The sequence below is a fragment of the Schistocerca gregaria genome, chromosome X (assembly GCF_023897955.1).
Source record: "Schistocerca gregaria isolate iqSchGreg1 chromosome X, iqSchGreg1.2, whole genome shotgun sequence".
Taxonomy (NCBI): domain Eukaryota; kingdom Metazoa; phylum Arthropoda; class Insecta; order Orthoptera; family Acrididae; genus Schistocerca; species Schistocerca gregaria.
The window spans coordinates 387,087,342-387,110,235 of NC_064931.1; the positions used below are offsets into that span (position 1 = coordinate 387,087,342).

The following is a 22,894-nucleotide window of genomic DNA, read 5'->3' on the forward strand; positions in this document are numbered from 1 at the left end:
CTTAATGTCCGTAGAAATAGCATTACGTATGTAACCTTTTTTGCCCAGTGATTCGCATTTCCATTTTTATAAATAGATTAAGAAAAGCCTGCAGTGTCATAGGATTGCCATCGCAGTGAAACAACGTGTGGACACTGTAGCACATATGCGTTCGTTGCATGCTTTCAGCCAACTTGGACGCACGCGCTTTGTCTCTGTGCATCCGCTCCAGCGCCCGACAGTGGTTTTACAATAAGCAACGTACGAGTTTAGTGCATGCTGTGTTGACGTAAATGGACTTCGTGCGCCAAGGTGCATGGTTTCGCGACTGATGTGGGAATCAGTTACAGTGTTTGCCCGAATATCTTCAGGCGTGCATTAGCTTATACATTAATCTTATATGCATCGGCGCGGATCCAAGGAGGAGAGTGGTCACGGGTGTCATGACCCCCTCTTCCCTCCTCCCCCACGTAAAAAGCAAACGTGCTGAACTAACCATTAATGTAAACAAATTACTACGACTATACAAAAACATTTAATGTGTTTTATTGGTACTTCGATCCTAGTAATCCCTAGTTGTGTATCACATTAAATGTAGTGGTGATGGTAAATTATTTTTTTAGAGTCCGGGGGGTGGGGGCAGGTGAGGACAGTGATGAACTGTACCCTCGTTCCTCTTACCCCGAGACCCGTACTCTGGATCCGCGCCTGGTGCGTTCTTGTAGTGTTTACTTATATGCCTCCGTTCGAGATGTCTACGGACAACAATGAAGCTCGAAGGAGCTGATAATTGACTATAGGTTTATTCCGATAGTCCAGTTCAAATGAATACCCTAAGAAAAGGTCACGAAATACTAATTTTATAATTTCATAAACTTTGGGAACTAGAGCAATGCGAAGTTTCAAATAAAGTCTTTTAGACTGAAATGAGTGATGAAATGACTTTCCCATGAACGTAGACAGTGATATCTGTTTCTATGAAGCCAGTTCTCTACAAAATGTCAGACTTTTTAAGACTATAGTGCATCTCCCTAAAGCATATAAATTAACAGGTAATGTTATCGAGGCACACATATAAAAACACTGTCGCGCTTTTAGCGTATTCAGCAAAGAATACAAACATTTTATGGTTTTATAAGTAAATTTCAGTCAGCGAAAACGTGCGTTACGTATTTTACAATTTTAGGAACATTCGAGGCTGCGCTTTGTTTCAGAATAAGACATAAATAGCTCATTTCTGTATAGGACTCCTCGGTTTCTAGCTACTCATACTAAAGCTTTCCGCAACACGCATGTTGATTGAATAATATAGCAATATAGCGGTTTACTTGCAATGATCCTATTGGAGATGTTATGTCCTTGCCTCCCTTCGACCTTGAACTAACTTATCAAGCTAGTTGCAGTGGGACCAACAGTTTAACATGAACGCCGAACTATGGTGTAAGCTGGCGTTTGCCACTTATGCATACCATTGCCGAAGTCAGAAGAAGCGAAATGTTACAGAAGGAAATTGTATAACCGATGGAGAACCTATTATCAGATCTTTCGCCTTGAAATATGACACACATTGGTTCATTGAGCCACACAACGAAACCTTCTTATTAGAATTATCTCTGTGGAAATTCCATTGGGAATAAACTTCAGCCATCTACAGATATGCATTCTTAGTATCTTTTATGTGAAAGTACAATTCCCGAAAGGCTGCGCTCCGCTTCTATACTTGTCTTATCTCGTCACGTGCCTGCAACTCCGTCAGTGGCATTCAGTATTTCGGGGTCATACTTTTGGTTTATCAACGGCTTCCTTCCTTCACATGTAGTGTCACCATTACGTCTCCACGTGAGAGTATTACATCTTACGTGATTCTGCTTTAGTATAGATTACTATAATGAGTGAACAGTGTCCTGATCTCAAATAGTACCAGTGGGGCCACAAGGTTGAATGTTCCAAATGTTCCAACGGATTACCATCAACTGTTAATATGCTCATTTGATGGGAACTACAGATGTCGTAACCGTGAGGCCCAGGCGAGCAGTACGACTCTGCCTGTTCACTGTCGCCCTATTAGCGGCACCTAGGCAACACATGTAGGGCACTTTATGGTTGAATTTGCGGACGTATTACATGAGTATTTCAGGACGTGGAAGCTAAAAGTCAAATCCTCTGAGGACAGAAGCTGCAGAGTTCCATTTGATCAACAAAACCGCAAACCACTGTCCATAAGTAAGTCAGAGACAGTGTATTCCAGTGTAACACCAATCCAAAGCGTGGTTCCTGGGAGCAACGTTGGCTCACGGAAGGAAAAACAACAAACTCTAGTTCGGTTATGGGCTGGAATGCAGAAGAATCACTCTCTTCCCATACGTGATATCATTCAGCAAGGTTCTACAATCCGAATTAAATCTCGTCAACCAGCCTGGAGAACCACAATGAGGCTGTTAGCTTTCAGTCCTGTAGCTGCTTGGAAATATAAAAGAGATCACCTTACAATCGAAAACCCACCTATCACACACCCGGACATCAATCTTCCTCTTATCACCTGGCTCAAACTAGGGGTGGGAAAAACCGACCGGTTAAAACTCGTACCGGTGTTTTAGTTTTGAATAACCGGTATTTTTCAGTATTTGTTTGGGTTCGGTTATAGCTGGTGTTTTTATTATTTGATAATAATATGTAAAAAAACTGAAATATCAACTAGCCATAGAAGCAGTGCTAAAATTTTTAGATTTTAAATAAACCTGTTTGAAAGAATGAGTAATTTTTATTCGTAAAATTTGCATTGCTTTGAAATATTGCGTTGTTGTAGGAAATGGGAAAAAGCTATCAGTGCTATTTTAATAACAACGCCGACAGAAACAAGCAATGAACAAATGATATAAGAACTGGTACAGCATTGATGAGACAATAATATACTCGTTAAAATGTGGGGTGGAATATCAGATGGCACGCGCGTACATTCAGTGTGCAAGATTTGCCCCATCTGGTCTACGTGGCAGTTTCTCACTGTCGTCAGCGGACGTCAGTTTCATTACAGAAAGGCACCGTCCATAGAGTGGAAGTATTTTACGAACTGCAGTATCAATTAACTACAATACTCCATTTGCATTAAAATATTAAGAACGGGAGAACCCATAATAAACTTGCGGCATAATATAAGGAGAAAACTGAAAACTTAAGAGTTCACTCATACTTTACAATAAAAAAGAAGCAACTTATCAGCTGTCAGTGTCTACACAACATGGCTTTTTGTGATTTTGCCGCTTGAAAACGGACAAATTAACACGAAAAATAGTTCATCAACCACATTTTTCACCTTTTATCAGTGACTATTTGTATTTCCCAAATAGTGGTGTGATCCTCGATTACAATATGATTTTGGAACAGGGTTTCAAAAAGTTACAATCAATAGAAGAATACTGGTGATATTTTATAGTACTTAACCACTTAACACTTTTCGAGAAAAACAGCGATCGGTGGACGACTAATTTTTTTTATTTGATTATTTAATTTAATATTTTGATTCTAGATATCTCTGTCAACATTTTTCTATCTTTGTACGATTTCTACGTTTATTACAGGAAATATAGGAATAAAAAGACAAAAAAACAGTTATTTCATAAATCTGTTATTTTGAGCTGTTTCAATAGTCCAGTTTAAACTGACCTTTAAACAACCGTTATAACAGAAAAACCGGTTGTTCCAATGATAAGCGCCATCCCTAGCTCAAACTGAATCGAATCGGATGCAAGAAAGGGCGGACAGTAGCTACTCTCTACAGCTAGAGATGGAACACTTTCCCAGATGAGGCTGCAGCGGACGGTGCAATATGTCGTTCAAGGCTGCCCCTTGCGTGCTTTCAGTGGACCCCTGTAGATCAACATCAAGCTGGCTCCAAAGCAGTTGAGTGGATGCAAAATCTGGACACTGATCTTAGGTTTCTTCCTATTGCTCCTAATTTCTTTTTTAGTAACTGTTGATATAGACTAAAGCGCCAAAGAAACTGGTATAGGTATGTGTATTCACAAACAGAGATATGTAAACAGGCAACATAAGCGCTGCGGTCGGCAACGCCTATATAAGACAACAAGTGTCTGGTGCAGTTCTTAGATCGGTTACTGCTGCTACAAAGGCAGTTTATTAAGATTTAAGTGAGTCTGAACGTGCTGTTACAGTCGGCGCACGAGCGATGGGACACAGCATCTCTGAGGTAGAGATGAAGTGGGGTTTTCCCATACGACCATTTCTCGAGTGTACCGCGAATATCAGGAATCCGGTAAAACATCAAACCTCCGACACCGTTGGGCCCGGAAAAAGATCCTGCAAGAACAGGACCAACGACGACTGAAGATAATCGTTTAAAGCAACAGAAGTGCAACCCTTCCGCAAATTGCTACAAATTTCAATACTGGGCCATCAACAAGTGTCAGCGTGCGAAACATTCAACGAAACATCATCGATATGGGATTTCGGAGCCGAAGGCCCACTCCTGTACCATTGATGACTGCATGACACGAAGCTTTACTCTTCGCCTGGGCACGTCAACATCGACATTGGACTGTTGATGATGGAAGCATGTTGGCTGATCGGACAAGCGGCTGGACATGTACGGTTATGGCCACAATCTCATGAATCCATAGACCCTGCATGTAAGCAGGAGCTGTTCAAGCTGGCGGAGGCTTCGTAATGGTCCGGGACGTGTGCAGCTGGAGTGTTGCGGGACCCGCGATACGCCTACATACGGCTCTCAGGTGAGCATCCTGTCTGATCGTCTGCACCCATTCATGTCCATTGTGCATTTCGACGGACTTCGGCAAGTCCAGCAGGACAATGCGGCATCCCACACGTCCAGAACTTCTACAGAGTGGCCCCAGGAACGCTCTTCTGAGTTTAAACACTTACGCTGGCCACCAAACTCCCTAGAAATGCACATTATTGAGCATATCTGGGATGCCTTGGAACCTGCTGTTCAGAAGAGATCTCCAGCTTTCGTACTCCTACGGATTTATGGACAGCCCTGCAGGATTCATGGTGCAGTTCCCTCTAGCATCCACGTCGTGTTGCGGCACTTATGTGTGCTCGCGGGAGCCCTACACGATATTAGACAGATGTACTAGATTCTTTGGATCTTCAGTGCGCTTGTAATTATCTAACAGCATCCAACTTTAAATAAATACACTTCATTAGACACTGCGGGAAGTGTGGATCAGACCCAAGGCACTGATGTGCGGGATAAATGATCATGAAGTGAACGCAACGCCTCCTACGTCACCAGCTGGCTAAATCACAGTGACGAATATTTTTCCAGCTGCGTGGGTTCGAACTCACCACTTCTGTATCGAGGGTCATCGCACTAATGTGCATTCACGATCTCGGCCACAGAGGCGTGTAAATACAAACCACGGGACACAAACAGCGGCTTCCCGAAGAGAGACGCACTGGGCCAGGCCAAACACAGCTGGCAGCGGCCGCGGAGGAGGCTCTACTCCGTAAGTTGCGTACACATGGCGGTTTGCGCACCTGTGGGCTGGCGTTTCGGCTGCTCCTGGACGAGAAGGAACGGTGCAAAACAAAACAGTCACTCCCGTCGCCAGCCAGCCACGAAACGAGTTTTCCCTCTCTCTAAGTGCGATGACGTAGCCTTCTGGCAGCGTGCAGCCTGCGTTGCAGGGAGTGAGCTTCTGGCAGCGTCACTGAGGCAACCGTGCATCTCGAGGTTTTCACATCAGTAGGTAGCATGGATAAAATACAGGACGCGAAACGTTATTCACAACTTCTACAGCAACCACACTACAGTTAAACGAGTCGAAGGACATGGAAGGGAAGCAGTATTTGAGAAAGGTGTGAGAGAGGGCTGTAGCCTCTCTCACATGCTATTCAGTCTGTACTTTGAGCAACCTGTAAAGGAAAGTAAGAAAAAAATTTGGTAACGGTATTAAAGTTCAGGGAGAGGGAAAAGACTTTGATGTTTACCAGTGACACTGTAATTCTCTCTGAGATGGCGAGGGACCAGGAAGATCACTTGAGCAGGACGGATAGCGAGTTGAAAAGAGGTTATTAGGGTGGTATCAACAAAAGTAAAACACGAGTAATGGTATATACTGAAGTTAAATTAGCAGATAGTGAAGATATTACATTTGGAAATGAGGCACTAATGGAAGTATGGAGGCGAGCTAAAAATAATGACTGCGAATTTTTTGTGTTGCAAATCATAAAGCTTTTTAAAGAAAACAAACGGAATTAACAAATTTACATTTTTATTCTTCGTGTCTACATATTGGCAGCCGTCTGCCGCTAGGGGGCTCCGAATTGTAGCGTGTTACATGGCGGTGTGTAGTGTAACTATGTCGGTGCCTGGGGACCAGTGTGCTGTAACTGACTTTCAAATACTAAGACTTTGCCCACACATGGAGCACCCTCTTTTTCAGCGTGACAATACCAGACCACACAAGAGCACTGCGACACCTTGCAACGCCCTGGGTTCATTTTCGTAGAATATTCTCCATGAAGTCCCAGCTTGGCGTCATCCAATTTTCATCTGTTCCTAGAACTTAAAGAACGCCTTCGAGGACTTCACTTTGATAGTGATGAGGCGGTGCAAGCAGAGGTGAGATTGTGGCTCAGTCAACGAAGTCAAACATATGACAGTGACCGTGTCAACAAACTGGTCTCTCATTGAGAGAAACGTGTTCGTCGCCAGGCTGACTATGTTAAGAAATAAATGTGTAGATATGACGAATAAAGATGTAGAATGTTAATAACGTTTGTTTAATTTACAAAGGTTTATCACAAGGTTTCACATACAAAATTCGGAGGCATTACTTTTCACCACACCCTCCTAGGTAACTTTTGCTATTTGGGCAGTAAAAGAACTGACGGTGACGTAAGCACAGAGTATATAAAATGCAGATTGGCAATAGAAAGAAAATAATTTCTGAAAAAGATAATTTTGTTAACATTGAGTATAAATTTTAGTGTTTGGATGTCTTTTCTGAAGTTAATTGCCTGGAGTGGAGCCTTGTACGGAAGTGAAACATTAACGATCAACAGTTCAGCCCAGAAAAGAGTAGAAGCCTTTGAAATGTGTTGATGCAGGAGAATGCTGAAGATTAGTTGCATAGATCGGATTGTTAATGAGGTGGTACTCAAGAGAATTCGGGAAAAATTGTGGCGCAACTTGAGTAATATAAGGGATCGAGTCATGCCGTACATCCTGAGGCGCTAAAGAATCGTTACTTCGGTGATGGGAGGAACTGGGGGGGGGGCGTAGTTGGGGGGAGGGGGGGCAAAACTTTTTAAGGGGGACTAAGGTTTGTATACAATAAGCAAGTACAGATAAGTGTAGGACTCAAAGATGCAGAGATTTTCACGGGATAGAGAACCGCGTAGAGCTGCAACAAAGCTATCTATGGAATGAAAACCACAGCAATAAGATACGTCATGTACTGCAATAATCACAGAACTTTGAGTAAAAGTCTTTCCTGAAAGCTGTTTTTTCGAGTTTTCTGTCGAGTAATATGATCTTTTATATTACTTCGACGTAGAAAATCTTCTCAACGGTGTCACGCTGACGCAGTCTACGAGTGTGAAATGTCTTAGATGCCAGGTTACCGGGAAAATCTCATTAACGGCATCAAAAAGATGCTAAATTTGCGCTCAAAATCTGTCTTAACAAACAAATTAACTTTTCGAGGAAACTGTATAACAATTATGTAACTGAAGTTCTTGTGATTTAGACGAAATTAAAATTAACATTGCAACTGTATCAGTTTAAAATCTTGTATTGAACATACTAGTAATTCCAGCAGATGTCTAACTGATGTTGAGTTTAGCCAGCTTTTTAAATTACCTCTATCGCTACGAAGTTGTGGCTCTATATTGGTGGCAATACAAAGTAACATTAGAAATCTGAAATTGTAATGTGAACGTCCTTTTCTGTTGTTGCCTTAGTTTCCTTTGTCTTGAACAACATTCGGACTACAAATTACTGTGCGGCTACTAGTGTAAAGACATGAAGAGAACATCTTAGCATTCTGTACAGTTTCTTGAGATAGGACTCTGACAGTAATCTGTTAAAGTTGCTTTTCTATATTATTATTAGTATTTGCGTATGGAACTAGTTGGATCACACAGTGCTTTTACATTTGTTGCTCTTATCTTCTATTTGGGTCTCATTCTCTGTCAGTGGAACATTTTTTCTTTCTTCAGTCCACTTAATTCCTGGCTTTTTTTGGAATATCATTCTATTGCTGTCCTACGTAGTTGCTTAGCTTTTGACTGAACAGATTTCTGCCATCTACTTCCAATGCTTCTACATCTGCGCTTTGTCGAGCTCCTTTTTTTCTTGTTGGATCGATGGCATATTCTTTTGTTTCCAGATGTATGTCATTATTTTGTGTATGGGTCTTATTTTTGGGAATCTTTTAAAATGTCCATAATATGTCAGTCTCCGTTTTCTAGTGTCTGCTGCCATTTGTGACAATTTCTATGGCGCTCTGCGAGGTTTCAGTCTGTATCCGTCCTCCCGTTTTTCCAGACCAAGAATTTTCCTCCTAATGCTCCGTTCTTCCTTCGGGATGTTTTCCAGATTGCGTTTTCTGTTGAGAGGTAACTTCACTCCCGTACAGAGCTTGTTGTAATGTCTAACCTTTGTATGTGTGGACATGCACTTTGATGTCCATTTGAACTTTCTTTTGCTCTTCAGTTCATAGCACCACACTTCGCTTTAAGCCTACTGTGAAACAACGAGTATTTCTGTAGAATATAACGGACGTAATTTATGAACCAGAGTACGTGGTCGCCACATTAAATATCTAGTACGGTGCATATTGTTCGCACTCTTCGTCAGCTAATCGCGAGAACAAAACCTACTGGTGCTGTAGGTGCTCTGTGCAGAAGCGGAATGTTTTCATTTACTGTTGGAGATATGACACGACTGCCTCCTTATCCAGTACTCCGAGCATGTAAACATTTTCACCCGTTCCAAAAGTCTTTGTCTTGGTGAGAGAAATGTATCATAATTTTCGATCAACATTTCAATGTAAAATTCCATAAAGGAAATTAGGCTATTCGTCGGCAAGATGATATTTGAAGCACTTTTCATATTTACGGAACTTCATATGTTTTCCGTTTCGATCACTTTCTGCTCGCAGTTCAAATGGTTCAAATGGCTCTGAGCACTATGCGACTTAACTTCTGAGGTCATCAGTCGCCTAGAATTTAGAACTAATTAAACCTAACTAACCTAAGGACGTCACACACATCCATGCCCGAGGCAGGATTCGAACCTGCGACCGTAGCGGTCGCTCGGCTCCAGACTGTAGCGCCTAGAACCGCACGGCCACTCCGGCCGGCTCTGCTCGCAGTGTTAGTCTGGTGCGACGCATGTCGACTGCACGTTGTTTTTATCAGTTTCCGTATGTTATTTTAACTCCCTAGATCTTTCTTCGATGGTACGTTATTCTATTTATTGGCGACTCGGCTAGGACTGGGCTTGAACTGAGTACTGTGTAATATCTGTGTCATGGTCATTTGTCAACAAATGCTGTGTGTTGTCGTACACAAGGATCAAATTAGCCAATTATACGTCCTCTGATTATAGAAATACCGGATATCCCAGAAGCAATGGTCAATATTCGGGGATTTATAGAAACAATAATTTGAAGCAAATAAGTTCTTATGGGTATATACCCTATTCCCAATGTCTTCCAGGTACAACACATTCAATGTACATTGTTATTTATTTCCTGTATTATTAAACGCTTAGTGGACAATTATTAATACATTGGTACATGGTTCAACAGGAAAAATAATTTAAAACAGGAAATAAACCAACGTATTGTGAACGGGTCAAAAACTTATTTCAGTCTAAAGCAGATAATGCCATCCAAGAATCTGTCAATTAAGACCAAACTTAAAGCATACAATGCCGTGATAGAGCCAGCGTTGTTGTATAGAACAGAAATCCTAAGCACAACAAAGAAGAATGAAGAAAACTTGTTGGTCTTCCAAAGGAAAATTATGAGAAGTGTCTTAGGACCTGTCCAAGAAGGGAGCTCGTGCAGACGTAGAAAAACACCAAGAATTGTATGAGCTGATGAGGCAACCGAACATCGTTCAAGAACTGAAAGCGCGGAGAATAAGCTTGGCACGCCACATTGCTAGGAGACCAGACACCTCTCGGGTAAAATCCGTACTTATGGGAAGACCTGATGGTACCCGTTCAATCGGAAGTCCCACGAAGGTATGGGCGGATGAGCTACAGAAAGACCTTTGCCAGCTAGGAGTCCTTGACAACTGGATCCAAAGTGCACTAGACCGCCAACTATGGAGGAGCATTGTGAGATCGGCGCATTATCTACAGGGTTCTCAATCGCCGATTTGATTGATTTAATGATTAAAAACTGTGTCAATTTACACCTGTACACATGTACAACAGTTATTAAACAATAAAACATGCTTTTTACAAAGTATCAATGGAAAAAAAGTATTTTTAACAAATTCACCTCTAAGCGTTATCGTACACGCCACATTACAGCTCTTGTACACTGTACAATAAATGTTCGAATATCTCACCGTAACTTCAGTTCATTTGTGCGCTCTTGCGAGATCATGTTGTGTTTCTTGTCCGAGTGCCTCTGCACGTTCCCTAATGATGGCAGCGGCGACCATGACGCGACCGAGCAGTTCATCTCGCTTATTCACCTTTCGTTTGTACACCTCAAAATTCATCCAACCCCGTAAACAAAAATCTAATGGCGTAAGGACTAGCGGACTTGACAACCAGTTAATCACATTACCACGGCCAATCCAGCGATTAGGGTAAGTGCTATTGAGGTGTTCCTTTGGAAAATTTGGAAATTTGTGGTAAGGTCTTATGGACCAAACTATTGGGGTCGTCGGTCCCTAAGCTTACACACTTCTTAATCTAACTAAAACTAACTTCCGATAAGGATAACACACACACCCATGCCCGAGGGAGGGCTCCAGCCTCCGACGGGAGGAGCCGCGCGGACCGTGACAAGGCACCTAAGACCGCTCGGCTAACCCGCGCGGCTGAGATGTTCCCTCACACGTCTGGTGAAATGTGGAGGGGCTCCATCATGCAGGGAGTACATTGCAGTCAGCTTCACCAAGGGAACGTCCCGGAGGTGTTCAACAAACGAATTTACGAAAGGATGGGAGTAATTCTGTCCCATCATTCGCCCTTCTAATAGGATTGGACCTATTAACGTGTTACCGTTGATGCCGCACCAGACATTGATGGGAAAACGAACTTGGAAATTGGTTTCCACTGTAGCCTGTGGATTTTCCTGCGACGATCGATGATTACTACCTATGTTGTTGATTCCATTAGTGGATAATATTAATGGAGGCAAATGTAAACTGTCATCTAACCAGTGATAAATTCTTGTCATGTGGCGTTGAGCCAATGTGACGACAGTGGATAGGTGAATGTGAAATGGGTCCAAGTTTTCCGCATACACGTTCGCGATACACGTTTTCCTGGGACACTGGTACGTGCAGAAAGTCGCCATATGCTGGTACTGGGACTACGCTGTACCATTTAGCAATGTGTTGCTGTTCCTGTACAGAGTGTTTAGCTATACTTTCAGAAGAAAAATGAGAACTTGGAAGACTCCCTGCTTCACGAAATGCGCTGAAAACACTTGTAAACGCTCTACTATGACGAATTTGACGTGTCGAAAAGCGCCGACGGTATTCTTCGACTGTAGCAGGAGCATTTCTATCCCAGAAGCCCTAAATACACACCATATTTGCATATTCTTCACTAGTGTAAATGTATCGCATTTCCCCAGTGCGTGTGCAAACACAGTTAACCGATGCTTCTCTCTGATAAACTCTCAACACTGGTCACTCACAACACACCATGGACAACTACGCGTTCAGCGACGTAGTTTAATGGCAGAGAGACATCCCGAGCAAAGAGAATGGAAGCAATGAGGTAGGCTGCGGTAGAATAAAACATGGAAGCGGGTGAGTAAGTAAGACACATACATGCGCGCCACTAGCCTAAATAAAAAAAAAGATGCACATTAAATGTGTTGTATCACGGAAACCATTCTGAACGGGGCATATGCTCGTATGAAGCTTTTTGCTTCAAATGAGCCTTCCTGTGACATTCCTGAATATTGAACATTCCTCCTGGGACAACCTGTTTAATACAAGTTGGTTTATATTATTCTACGAAGAGAGAAACTATAACTTATGCATTTTCTTCCTCTTCTTTTCCTTTCTCTTGTGCCTTTATCCCGCTTTGTGGACAGAGTTTGCATGGTTATCAACGGATTTGGCCTCGTTAAGTTAAGGGGTGGGTGGATCCCCTTACTATGGCCTCCCCTCCCCCTCCCTCACTCCCCACCCCTTCCGATGCCGTTACGGAATATGTGTAGCCCAACTGCCTGCATGCAGTGTTATTCAAGTAATAGTGGGCCACAATTTTGAACATGTTTGCGAATCATGTGACTAGGGCTGGACTTGGGTACCAGCCCGGTATTCACCTAGTGGTAATTGGCAAACAGCCGAAAAATGCACCCAGACAAGCCGGCACTCCGACCCTCGGCGTTAGTTCGCCAGGCGGATCCGACTCGAGGCGCTCCTCCCGTCCCGGACGCGGCACTTTAACACACACGGGTGTCCGAGGGGGAGGAGGGTAGAGGGTTATAACTTACACATTGCACGCGCATGTAATTCATTTCTGGCAAACTGAACACGAAGAAGGAAACAGAAATATCGCTGTAAAAATATATGTAATGATGTTTACATCCTAGTGGCTGGAACTGATCAAAAATTGTTACGCACCTAAAATATTGTACCTTAGGGGCATACACTGCCTGGAAAAAGAAGTGAAATACTCAAAAGGGGAGGAGGAAGCGAAATGAAACTTCATGGGTTAAGAGGGTATGTGATGTTATTTAAGTGATCACAGTATCGAGTCAAATTTACAAAGAACTTGGCACTGATCACTGGTAACAACATTAAAAGCGAACAGTGATAATGCACACCGGCAGCTACTTTATCTTACAGTGTGGAACAGTGGCCAATGGACAGTGTGGCAGACGGAGGTTTGGACTGGGCCTAGAAGCGTGCACGGATAGCCGAAGCGATAAAAGCTACCGCTAGCAATAAGCTGGAAATAAGGGTTCGAGTCCCGGTCTGGCACAATTTTTCATGAGTCTCTAATGGATTGTATGTTTGTTTTGAATACAGTCCAGAGACAGGTAGTGCTATTTTCCTTGTTTTCTACAAGAAGTGTTTAGCAATCACAGTTTAGTCAATAATCAACCGCCTTTAGTGAATTAGCAGTCTATTTAAAAGTTTATTAACACTCTACAGTAAATTGATTTCTTAGGATGGATAGGATGTGTGGCTGCTGTGTACGGACGCAGGAGGAGCTGGCCACTCTTCGCGAACAGCTGAGCGTGTTGACGGCCGCGGTCAGCCGTCTTCAGGCTGCTGCCTCGGAGTGTAGCGGCAGTGGGGAGTCTGGTGCGTCGCAAGGTACACCCCAGGTGTTACATGCTTCACCCACTGTCCCTGCTGTCGAGACATCTTCGCGGGTACCGGGCGCGGTTGGGCCACCCTCTCCCCAAGGGGAGTGGCGGGTTCAGCGGCGTTCGCGGCGCACGAGGCGGAGGGTCAATGTGGAGGCTGGCCGTGTAGCATCGCCCGCTCTGCCTGTGAGTGGACATGTGGCTGCTCCTTCAGCAAGGTCCGAGCAGGCACACGGGGGGAGGGGTTTATTAGTTATTGGGAGCTCCAACGTTAGGCGGGTGATGGAGCCCCTTAGGGAAATAGCGGAAAGGTCGGGGAAGAAGGTCAGTGTTCACTCTGTCTGCTTGCCGGGGGGTCTCATCCGAGATGTGGAGGAGGCCCTACCGGCGGCGATAGAGAGCACTGGGTGCACCCGACTGCAAATTGTTGCTCATGTCGGCACCAATGACTCCTGCCGTCTGGGTTCAGAGGTCATCCTCAGTTCGTACAGGCGGTTGGCGGAGTTGGTGAAGGCGGAAAGCCTCGCTAGCGGGATGGAATCAGAGCTAACTATTTGTAGTATCGTTCCCAGAACCGATCGCGGTCCTCTGGTTTGGAGCCGAGTGGAAGGCTTAAACCAGAGGCTAAGACGATTCTGCGGAGAGCTGGGGTTCAAATTTCTCGACCTCCGCTATCGGGTGGAGAAATGTAGGGTCCCCCTGAATAGGTCAGGCGTGCACTACACGCCGGAAGCGGCTACGACGGTAGCGGAGTACGTGAGGAGTGCACATGGTTTTTTTTTCGGTTAGAGAACTCCCTCCCTAGGCCCGATAAGACGCCTCCTGAGACGCGGCGAGGCAGGAGTAGGCAAAATGCAACAAGGAATAACAATATTAATGTGCTTATAGTAAACTGCAGGAGCGTCTATAGAAACGTCCCAGAACTGCACTCACTAATAAACGGTCACAACGCCCATATAGTACTAGGAACAGAAAGTTGGCTGAAACCAGACGTAAACAGTAATGAAATCCTAAACTCGGATTGGAATGTATACCGCAGAGATAGGCTGGACAGTGAAGGGGGAGGCGTGTTTATAGCGATAAGAAGTGCAATAGTATCGAAGGAAATTGACGGAGATTCGAATTGTGAAATGATTTGGGTGAAGGTCACGGTTAAAGCAGGCTCAGACATGGTAATTGGATGTCTCTATAGGCCCCCGGGCTCAGCAGCTGTTGTGGCTCAGCACCTGAGGAATAATTTGGAAAATATTTCGAGTAGATTTCCCCACCATGTTATAGTTCTGGGTGGAGATTTTAATTTGCCGGATATAGACTGGGAGACTCAAACGTTCATAACGGGTGGCAGGGACAAAGAATCCAGTGAAATATTTTTAAGTGCTTTATCTGAAAACTACCTTGAGCAGTTAAACAGAAAACCGACTCGTGGCGATAACATATTAGACCTTCTGGTGACAAACAGACCCGAACTATTTGAATCAGTTAATGCAGAACAGGGAATCAGCGATCATAAAGCGGTTATTGCATCGATGATTTCATCCGTAAATAGAAATATTAAAAAAAGTAGGAAGATTTTTCTGTTTAGCAAAAGTGACAAAAAGCAGATTTCAGAGTACTTGGTGGCTCAACACAAACGTTTTGTCTCAAGTACAGACAGTGTTGAGGATCAGTGGACAAAGTTCAAAACCATGGTACAATATGCGTTAGATGAGTATGTGCCAAGCAAGATCATAAGAGATGGGAAAGAGCCACCGTGGTACAACAACCGAGTTAGAAAACTGCTGCGGAAGCAGAGGGAACTTCACGGCAAACATAAACATAGCCAAAGCCTTGCAGACAAACAAAAATTACGCGAAGCGAAATGCAGTGTGAGGAGGGCTATGCGAGAGGCTTTCAATGAATTCGAAAGTAAAGTTCTATGTACTGACTTGGTAGAAAACTAAGAAATTTTGGTCCTATGTCAAAGCGATAGGTGGATCAAAACAAAATGTCCAGACACTCTGTGACCAAAATGGTACTGAAACAGAGGATGACAGACTAAAGGCCGAATTACTAAATGTCTTCTTCCAAAGCTGTTTCACAGAGGAAGACTGCACTGTGCTTCCTTCTCTAGAGTGTCGCACAGTTGACAAAATGGTAGATATCGAAGTAGACGACAGAGGGATAGAGAAACAATTAAAATCGCTCAAAAGAGGAAAGGCCGCTGGTCCTGATGGAATACCAGTTCGATTTTACACAGAGTACGCGAAGGAACTCGCCCCCCTTCTTGCAGCGGTGTACCGTAGGTCTCTAGAAGAGCGAAGCGTTCCAAAGGATTGGAAAAGGGCACAGGTCATCCCCGTTTTCAAGAAGGGACGTCGAACAGATGTGCAGAACTATAGACCTATATCTCTAACGTCGATCAGTTGTAGAATTTTGGAACACGTATTATGTTCGAGTATAATGTCTTTTCTGGAGACTAGAAATCTACTCTGTAGGAATCAGCATGGGTTTCGAAAAAGACGGGCGTGTGAAACCCAGCTCGCGCTATTCGTCCACGAGACTCAGAGGGCCTTAGACACGGGTTCACAGGTAGATGCCGTGTTTCTTGACTTCCGCAAGGCGTTTGACACAGTTCCCCACAGTCGTTTAATGAACAAAGTAAGAGTATACGGACTATCAGATCAATTGTGTGATTGGATTGAGGACTTCCTAGATAACAGAACGCAGCATGTCATTCTCAATGGAGAGAAGTCTTCCGAAGTAAGAGTGATTTCAGGTGTGCCGCAGGGGAGTGTCATAGGACCGTTGCTATTCACAATATACATAAATGACCTGGTGGATGACATCGGAAGTTCACTGAGGCTTTTTGCAGATGATGCTGTGGTGTATCGAGAGGTTGCAACAATGGAAAATTGTACTGAAATGCAGGAGGATCTGCAGCGAATTGACGCATGGTGCACGGAATGGCAATTGAATCTCAGTGTAGACAAGTGTAATGTGATGCGAATACATAGAAAGATAGGTCTCTTGTCATTTAGCTACAAAATAGCAGGTCAGCAACTGGAAGCAGTTAATTCCATAAATTATCTGGGAGTACTCATTAGGAGTGATTTAAAATGGAATGATCATATAAAGTTGATCTTCGGTAAGGCAGATGCCAGACTGAGATTCATTGGAAGAATCCTAAGTAAATGCAATCTGACAACAAACGTAGTAGGTTACAGTACGCTTGTTCGCCCAATGCTTGAATACTGATCAGCAGTGTGGGATCCGCACCAGGTAGGATTGATAGAAGAGATAGAGAAGATCCAACGGAGAGCAGCGCGCTTCGTTGCAGGATCATTTAGTAATTGCGAAAGCGTTACGGAGATGATAGATAAACTCCAGTGGAAGACTCTGCAGGAGAGACGCTCAGTAGCTCGGTACGGGCTTTTGTTAAAGTTTCGAGAACATACCTTCACCGAAGAGTCAAGCAGTATATTGCTCCCTCCTACGTATATCTCGCGAAGAGACCATGGGGATAAAATCAGAGAGATTAGAGCCCACACAGAAGCATGCCGACAATCCTTCTTTCCACGTACAATACGAGACTGGAATAGAAGGGAGAACCGATAGAGGTACTCAGGGTACCCTCCGCCACACACCGTCAGGTGGCTTGCGGAGTATGGATGTAGATGTAGATGTAGATATACCTACTACAGCTGATGTCAAATGGATTCGCTGTCTACGAATAAGTTTTGTAGCATTTGTTTAACCGCCAATGATGTGTGCGTGTACGAAGTTACATTGAGATCCTGCCTTGTCTTCTGGGTGCTTTTCTTTTTTTCCTTCTTTGGTTAGACACTGTATGTAGTTAGTTATATACAAACGTTTAGTTTGTGACAGATGTATACTGACAAATTTATACGTATGATACAAATGTTAAACAAGTACAGGTTATTACGATGTATATTTTGTATTACTGAAACAAGCATTCAATTGTGGAGAATTTTTCGTGATTGATTCTGTCATCTAACAGATTTTTTATTTTACCCATGATGGACGAGAAATCGGGATTGGTAAACTCAGTGTTAATACGTAGGATCACTCGTCTTCCACAAGGCAAAGGTGCCAGAATTGACGCATTTCGAACGACCAAGCCCTGTCATCAGAGTTACTCTACAAGAATCTTACGTAAGTGATGAAAATAAAATTATAAACATGAAAAGTTCTTGGTTGCTTCCGCTGGGACCATGCCTGCCTAAAATGTGCTTCAACACCTTTCATCAGTCGGAAAAATAAAATAAAATAAATCACTATCACGGCAACAGTTACTGGCGTATTCCTCCATGGAAGCCACGTTCGGATACAAATTGCACATGGCACGATTTAGCAATGATCGGGAAATGAAAGTCACTGTCTCCGGGAGCGAATATAATGCACACGACTGTAGAGATACAATTTTGCACATATGGGATGAGGGTAGGAAATCTGTTCTACTGAAACAGTTATAGATTACGATACAGTGCAGGAAACAATGAAACTATATGAAACGGATATATTGCAGGAGATGCAACAACTTTTGAAAATTTTTTGTAGATATATTGTATTATCAAAGTTTGTGTTTAGTAACTTTATTAATAGTCATACTGTTGACATTAAGTGCATGAGAAGATTCAAACGTCCGGGCATCACCGCAGTGGTGTGCATCATCTTCTGTCATCGGTGAGAGAAGAGAACTGTATCTGGTGATTGAATTAGGGGAAGAAAGATTTTAAGGTCTTGTCCAAATCAATATCCTTGTAACACTTATATACTTCAGGATGTTTAAACTGAGATATAAATCACCGATAGTGATATAGTTGTGACAGCAACGATCGTCAAGGCTTGTGAAATGGTTAAGAAGTTTACATGTTCGGTAAACTGGACAAGCAGGCGGTCGTGTCCTATCTACAACACAAGTTAAAACATTCTGTTTCAACACGAAACGGCTTTAGTTCAAGCTGAATAGTTCACGAAAGCTTGTACATGAACAACATTAAGGATCCCCTACAGAATCAGTGTCTGCTTCAAAGTAGATGTAAGCTACTTCCTCGAACTGAAGATAGGGAGATCTAAAGTGAAATACCTGTGAATATGAGAAACGCAGTATGAAGAGAGTAATGTAACATACCGCAAGTAATCACAGAGAATTTAAAAATAAATTTTTGTCACACAATAAGGTTGTTAGTTATACATTAATTGGTGGTCACAACCTCGTTGAAAATGTGATAAACAAAAACGACAATAGGAAAAGTAGCCGAGAAACTAAAATCAAAATTTAAATTTTCCATCATGAGGAGAACTGTAGGTAATATGTCATACTTTAGCAAATTTAACGACAAAGTACCAGTGGTGTGAAAAGAAAACCTAAAATTGCTAAAGTACTGTAGAATCATAAGGGATCCCTGTTAAGTTCTATGCGTGATTTTCACCTAAAGTAATTGCACACACACACACACACACACACACACACACACACACACACACACACTTGTCGATAAAGATAAACAGAGAGAAAGCAGTAGCAAACGCTTCCCAACTACTGAGAACTAAAGACGATCCCACTTCGCAACGGAACAACAAACCACACGAGGTGTCAGTACGACTACAAAATATTAAAAATGTATATTCAGTGTCAGCAAGGAGAAATGTTCTAAAAATCGAGCATCTGTGTGTGGACGAACATTTAGGAATGAAACTGAAGGCAAAAATTCGAGAGCAATAAGTGTAACTTAATTCAGCTTAATAGGAGTAATGTAAAACACGAAAACTATTTACGAGCTAAGCAAACAAATTTGTAAAAAATTCGAGCAGCCACTGTAAAAAATTCAAACAGCCACTGTGAACAGAGCAAAAGGAGTATGGTCTAAATAAGACATTTATTACAGTCGCAAAAGACGGTATATAACCTACATTTTTTATATTGATAGTTACCTTTCAATGTGATTTTACTCGTAATCAAGGAGGCACGATACATGTGCGTAAATTCGCAAAAAAACTATTTTCTAGCATTGACGTCTATGAAATCCATTCACTCTTGCTGTAAAACAATAAAAAGACAACTGCAGAGAAGAGATGCAGACATCATATATAATACTAAAGTAAACTCCCATAGAATTTGAAGATGGAAACAAATCCCTGACACGCGTCGTGCTATGCATGCAAAAAACGAAAGCGATGCATTGATTTGTTATTTTAATCATTACTATGACGACTGCACGCTTTCGAAATAAATCGTTTATGATGAATGAAGTTGAGTGGTTGGTTAGGCTCTGCAGCTGAAGATACTGCTCCACGGTTACAAATCATCAGAGCCACAAGTAAGGGCGACGACTGGGTGGAAGGGAAGACGACGTTGGGCTGTATCGATTGTGGCTGCGCGGGATTTAAAGGCAGGCGGAAGTGAGTCCATCCGCTCTTCGCGCTAATCCCCTCTCCGGGTTTCCCTTCCGGCCGGCACCTGCCCCAGTCCCGTAAATACCCGCTACTCGGCACACCACGCCTTTTACGTTTTTTTCCAACTGTTTGAGGGAAAGGACAAGGAACGCGGACGGTCTATTCCGCGACGTGTGCCACGCTCATTGTTTCCCGCGAGCCTACGTTATCCTGCTTTTTATTTTATTTATTCTTTGCCTCTGACCGGAATTCCGGAGTTTATCATCTACGAGCAGCGAGATACGAGTTCGTGGAAGCACGTGCAGTCCCCAAGAGGTACCTGTCTGCATTTTAATGTCTCGTGCGCTCCTCTCTAAACGAACGTCTCTTAAGCACTCTTGAAGAGTGCTTCAAAGCTATTCACCGCAGCTCTCTTCTGTTACATACTCGAGGATCTAGTGAAGGTTAAATGAATTTTGTTTTACTTGTGGCAACGTTCTGTTTATTATCATTGTGTCTGCCCACGCAACTGTTTTACTAACTAATTGATTTGTTTATGTTGAGTCACTGCCGTTAAAATAATGCAAGATCTACTTCAAATTTAGTGTGTTTTACTTTTGTGTTAATGTAGTGCTTTCGGGTATTACTCCTTTTCTACATCTACAGCTACATTTATATTCCGCAAGCCACCCAACGGTGTGTGGCGGAGGGCACTTTACGTGCCACTGTCATTACCTCCCTTTCCTGTTCCAGTGGCGGATGGTTCGCGGGAAGAACGACTGCTGGAAAGCCTCCGTGCGCGCTCGAATCTCTCTAATTTTACATTCGTGATCTCCTCGGGAGGTATAAGTAGGGGGACGTAATATATTCGCTACCTCACCCAGAAACGCACCATCTCGAAACCTGGACAGCAAGCTACACCGCGATGCAGACTGCCTCTCTTGCAGAGTCTACCACTTGAGTTTGCTAAACATCTCCGTAACGCTATCACGCTTACCAAATAACCCTGTGACGAAACGCGCCGTCCTCGTGTTGTCCTTCTCCGTCCGCAGGCAGTTCTTCATTGTTCCATAGAAATAATTTTTACACAAAATACATGGATACTTCCGTTGCCGACAGAGAGAACAACTCCACACATACGAATGAAAAGCCGAGCTGTGAATGCTCTAAAGTACGTCCGTCTTGCCATATGACATCTACAGCTACTTCTACAGTCAACAAATCGCGATACTATGTGTGCTGATACGTACTCCAAGTAGTACTATCGTCACCCCTCCCTCTTACCTGTTACGTTCGCAAGTGATGCACGGGAAGGTCAACCGTCAGGAAGTCTCCGTATTCGCCGTAATTTCTATTATTTTACTACCGTCATTTGGCGAGATAAAGGGCGATTCAAATAAGCTGTTCATCTCAAAATTTCCAGAACACTTTAAAACATCGTAATTCCGGTTTCAGGCAATTGAATTGGGAGAAAGTCCTCATTGCACTACGTATACTCTCTTTTCATAGCTGTATTAATTACGGAGATTTGGGTATCAATTTTCGCTTTTCCTGACGAACTGTAGGCCTACTGACTTCTACAACTAGTATCATAGTTCTAAAATAGACGAATTCAGCGGTGTTTCACTTTTCAAAACCCGCTTACTAGCTACAGAGTAATTAAAATAGTTAGAACGTAGGCTTTGTCTGTTTTGAACATGAAACAGTCTGCTGCCTTATGCGAAAGTTCGTGGTTTCAGATAAAAATAAGGAACATTGCCATTCGGATTTTGAGTAGTGAAACAAGGTATAATTCATCTATTTTGGACTAGGATACTAGCAGCAGAAATTACTATAGGCCTACTTAAAAAGGAAAGTTGATACATATAGCCCTGTAATCAATGTAGGTATGAAAAGAGACTCATTTAGAGAGGACTTTCTGACCATTCATTTGGGTGAAAACAGAATAACAAAATATTATAGGGTCAAGAAATATCCGATTTGAACAGCTTAGCTGAATCACCCTATACAGGGTAGTGAGAAATAGGTTGAAAATTTTGTAAGGGATTGCCGCGAAGGTTGCGCTGAGAAATATTTCTTGAGGAAAAAATTCGATATGTTGCATCATTTCTGAGTTTATTAGCATTGAAGTTAGCCAGTCAGGCCGTTCCGCGCGAAACTTCAGGCCGCCCACCAGATAAAAATAGTGTATGTAATAAAATGGAATATCTACAGCCGTCCTTTCGATGCTATTTATTATATGGCTACCAGTTTCGGTGATTCAGTACAGCCTTAACTGACACTGAGGTCGTTAACTCCAATCGTTTGCACGATTCCACCAGTGACCAGCTATTGAGTTGGTGGTTGATATCTGGAGACAACATCGTTTTTACAGTCTACGGAAACCAGTTCATAGATGTTGGTCACTGGTGGAATCCTGCATACGATTGGCGTTAACAACCTCAGTGTCAGTTAAGGCTGTACTGAATCACCGAAACTGGTAGCCATATAATAAATGACATCGAAAGGGCGGCCGTAGGCGTTCCATTTTCTTGCATTAGGTGAACCGCCGAAGTCTCCCAAACCTTCAGCAAGAAGGATGGACACACAAAAACTGGATACAAATAATGCCTGTTGTTCTCATAGCATAAATGACAGCGCACGTGACTGCTCGGCCTTAGGCTCAGGGTTCAGTTCTTACTACCGTCTCTAGGAAACCAAACGAAGAACAATTTGCGCTTGACTGGCTAACTTAAATGTTAATTAACTCGGAAACGGTACAAAGCATGGACTTTTTTTCTTAACAATTATTTCTTAGCACAACCTTCCCCGAAACACCTTTACAGACTTTTCAGACCGTTTCTGTTGTCCCTGTATATGTAACACGAAGTAATATGTTGGACGACCCTTCGTAAATGCATTGTCTCTGAATTTCTTTTCGAGAAATAATTTCCCAATAATAACTAATTATTTTTATAAGTTTACGTAGTTATCAGCATGTCAAGATAGTGGTTCTGTTTCCTCTTATTTCTTGCTCAGAATTTGCCTCT

General features: G+C 42.8%; 1 protein-coding gene across 1 annotated transcript in view; it reads right to left on the reverse strand.

Annotated features, from left to right (window-relative positions):
• The window catches only part of LOC126299302 (single-minded homolog 1-like), a 496,270-nt gene that overhangs the window by 437,056 nt on the left and 36,320 nt on the right, over positions 1 to 22,894 (reverse strand). The window lies entirely within an intron of this gene.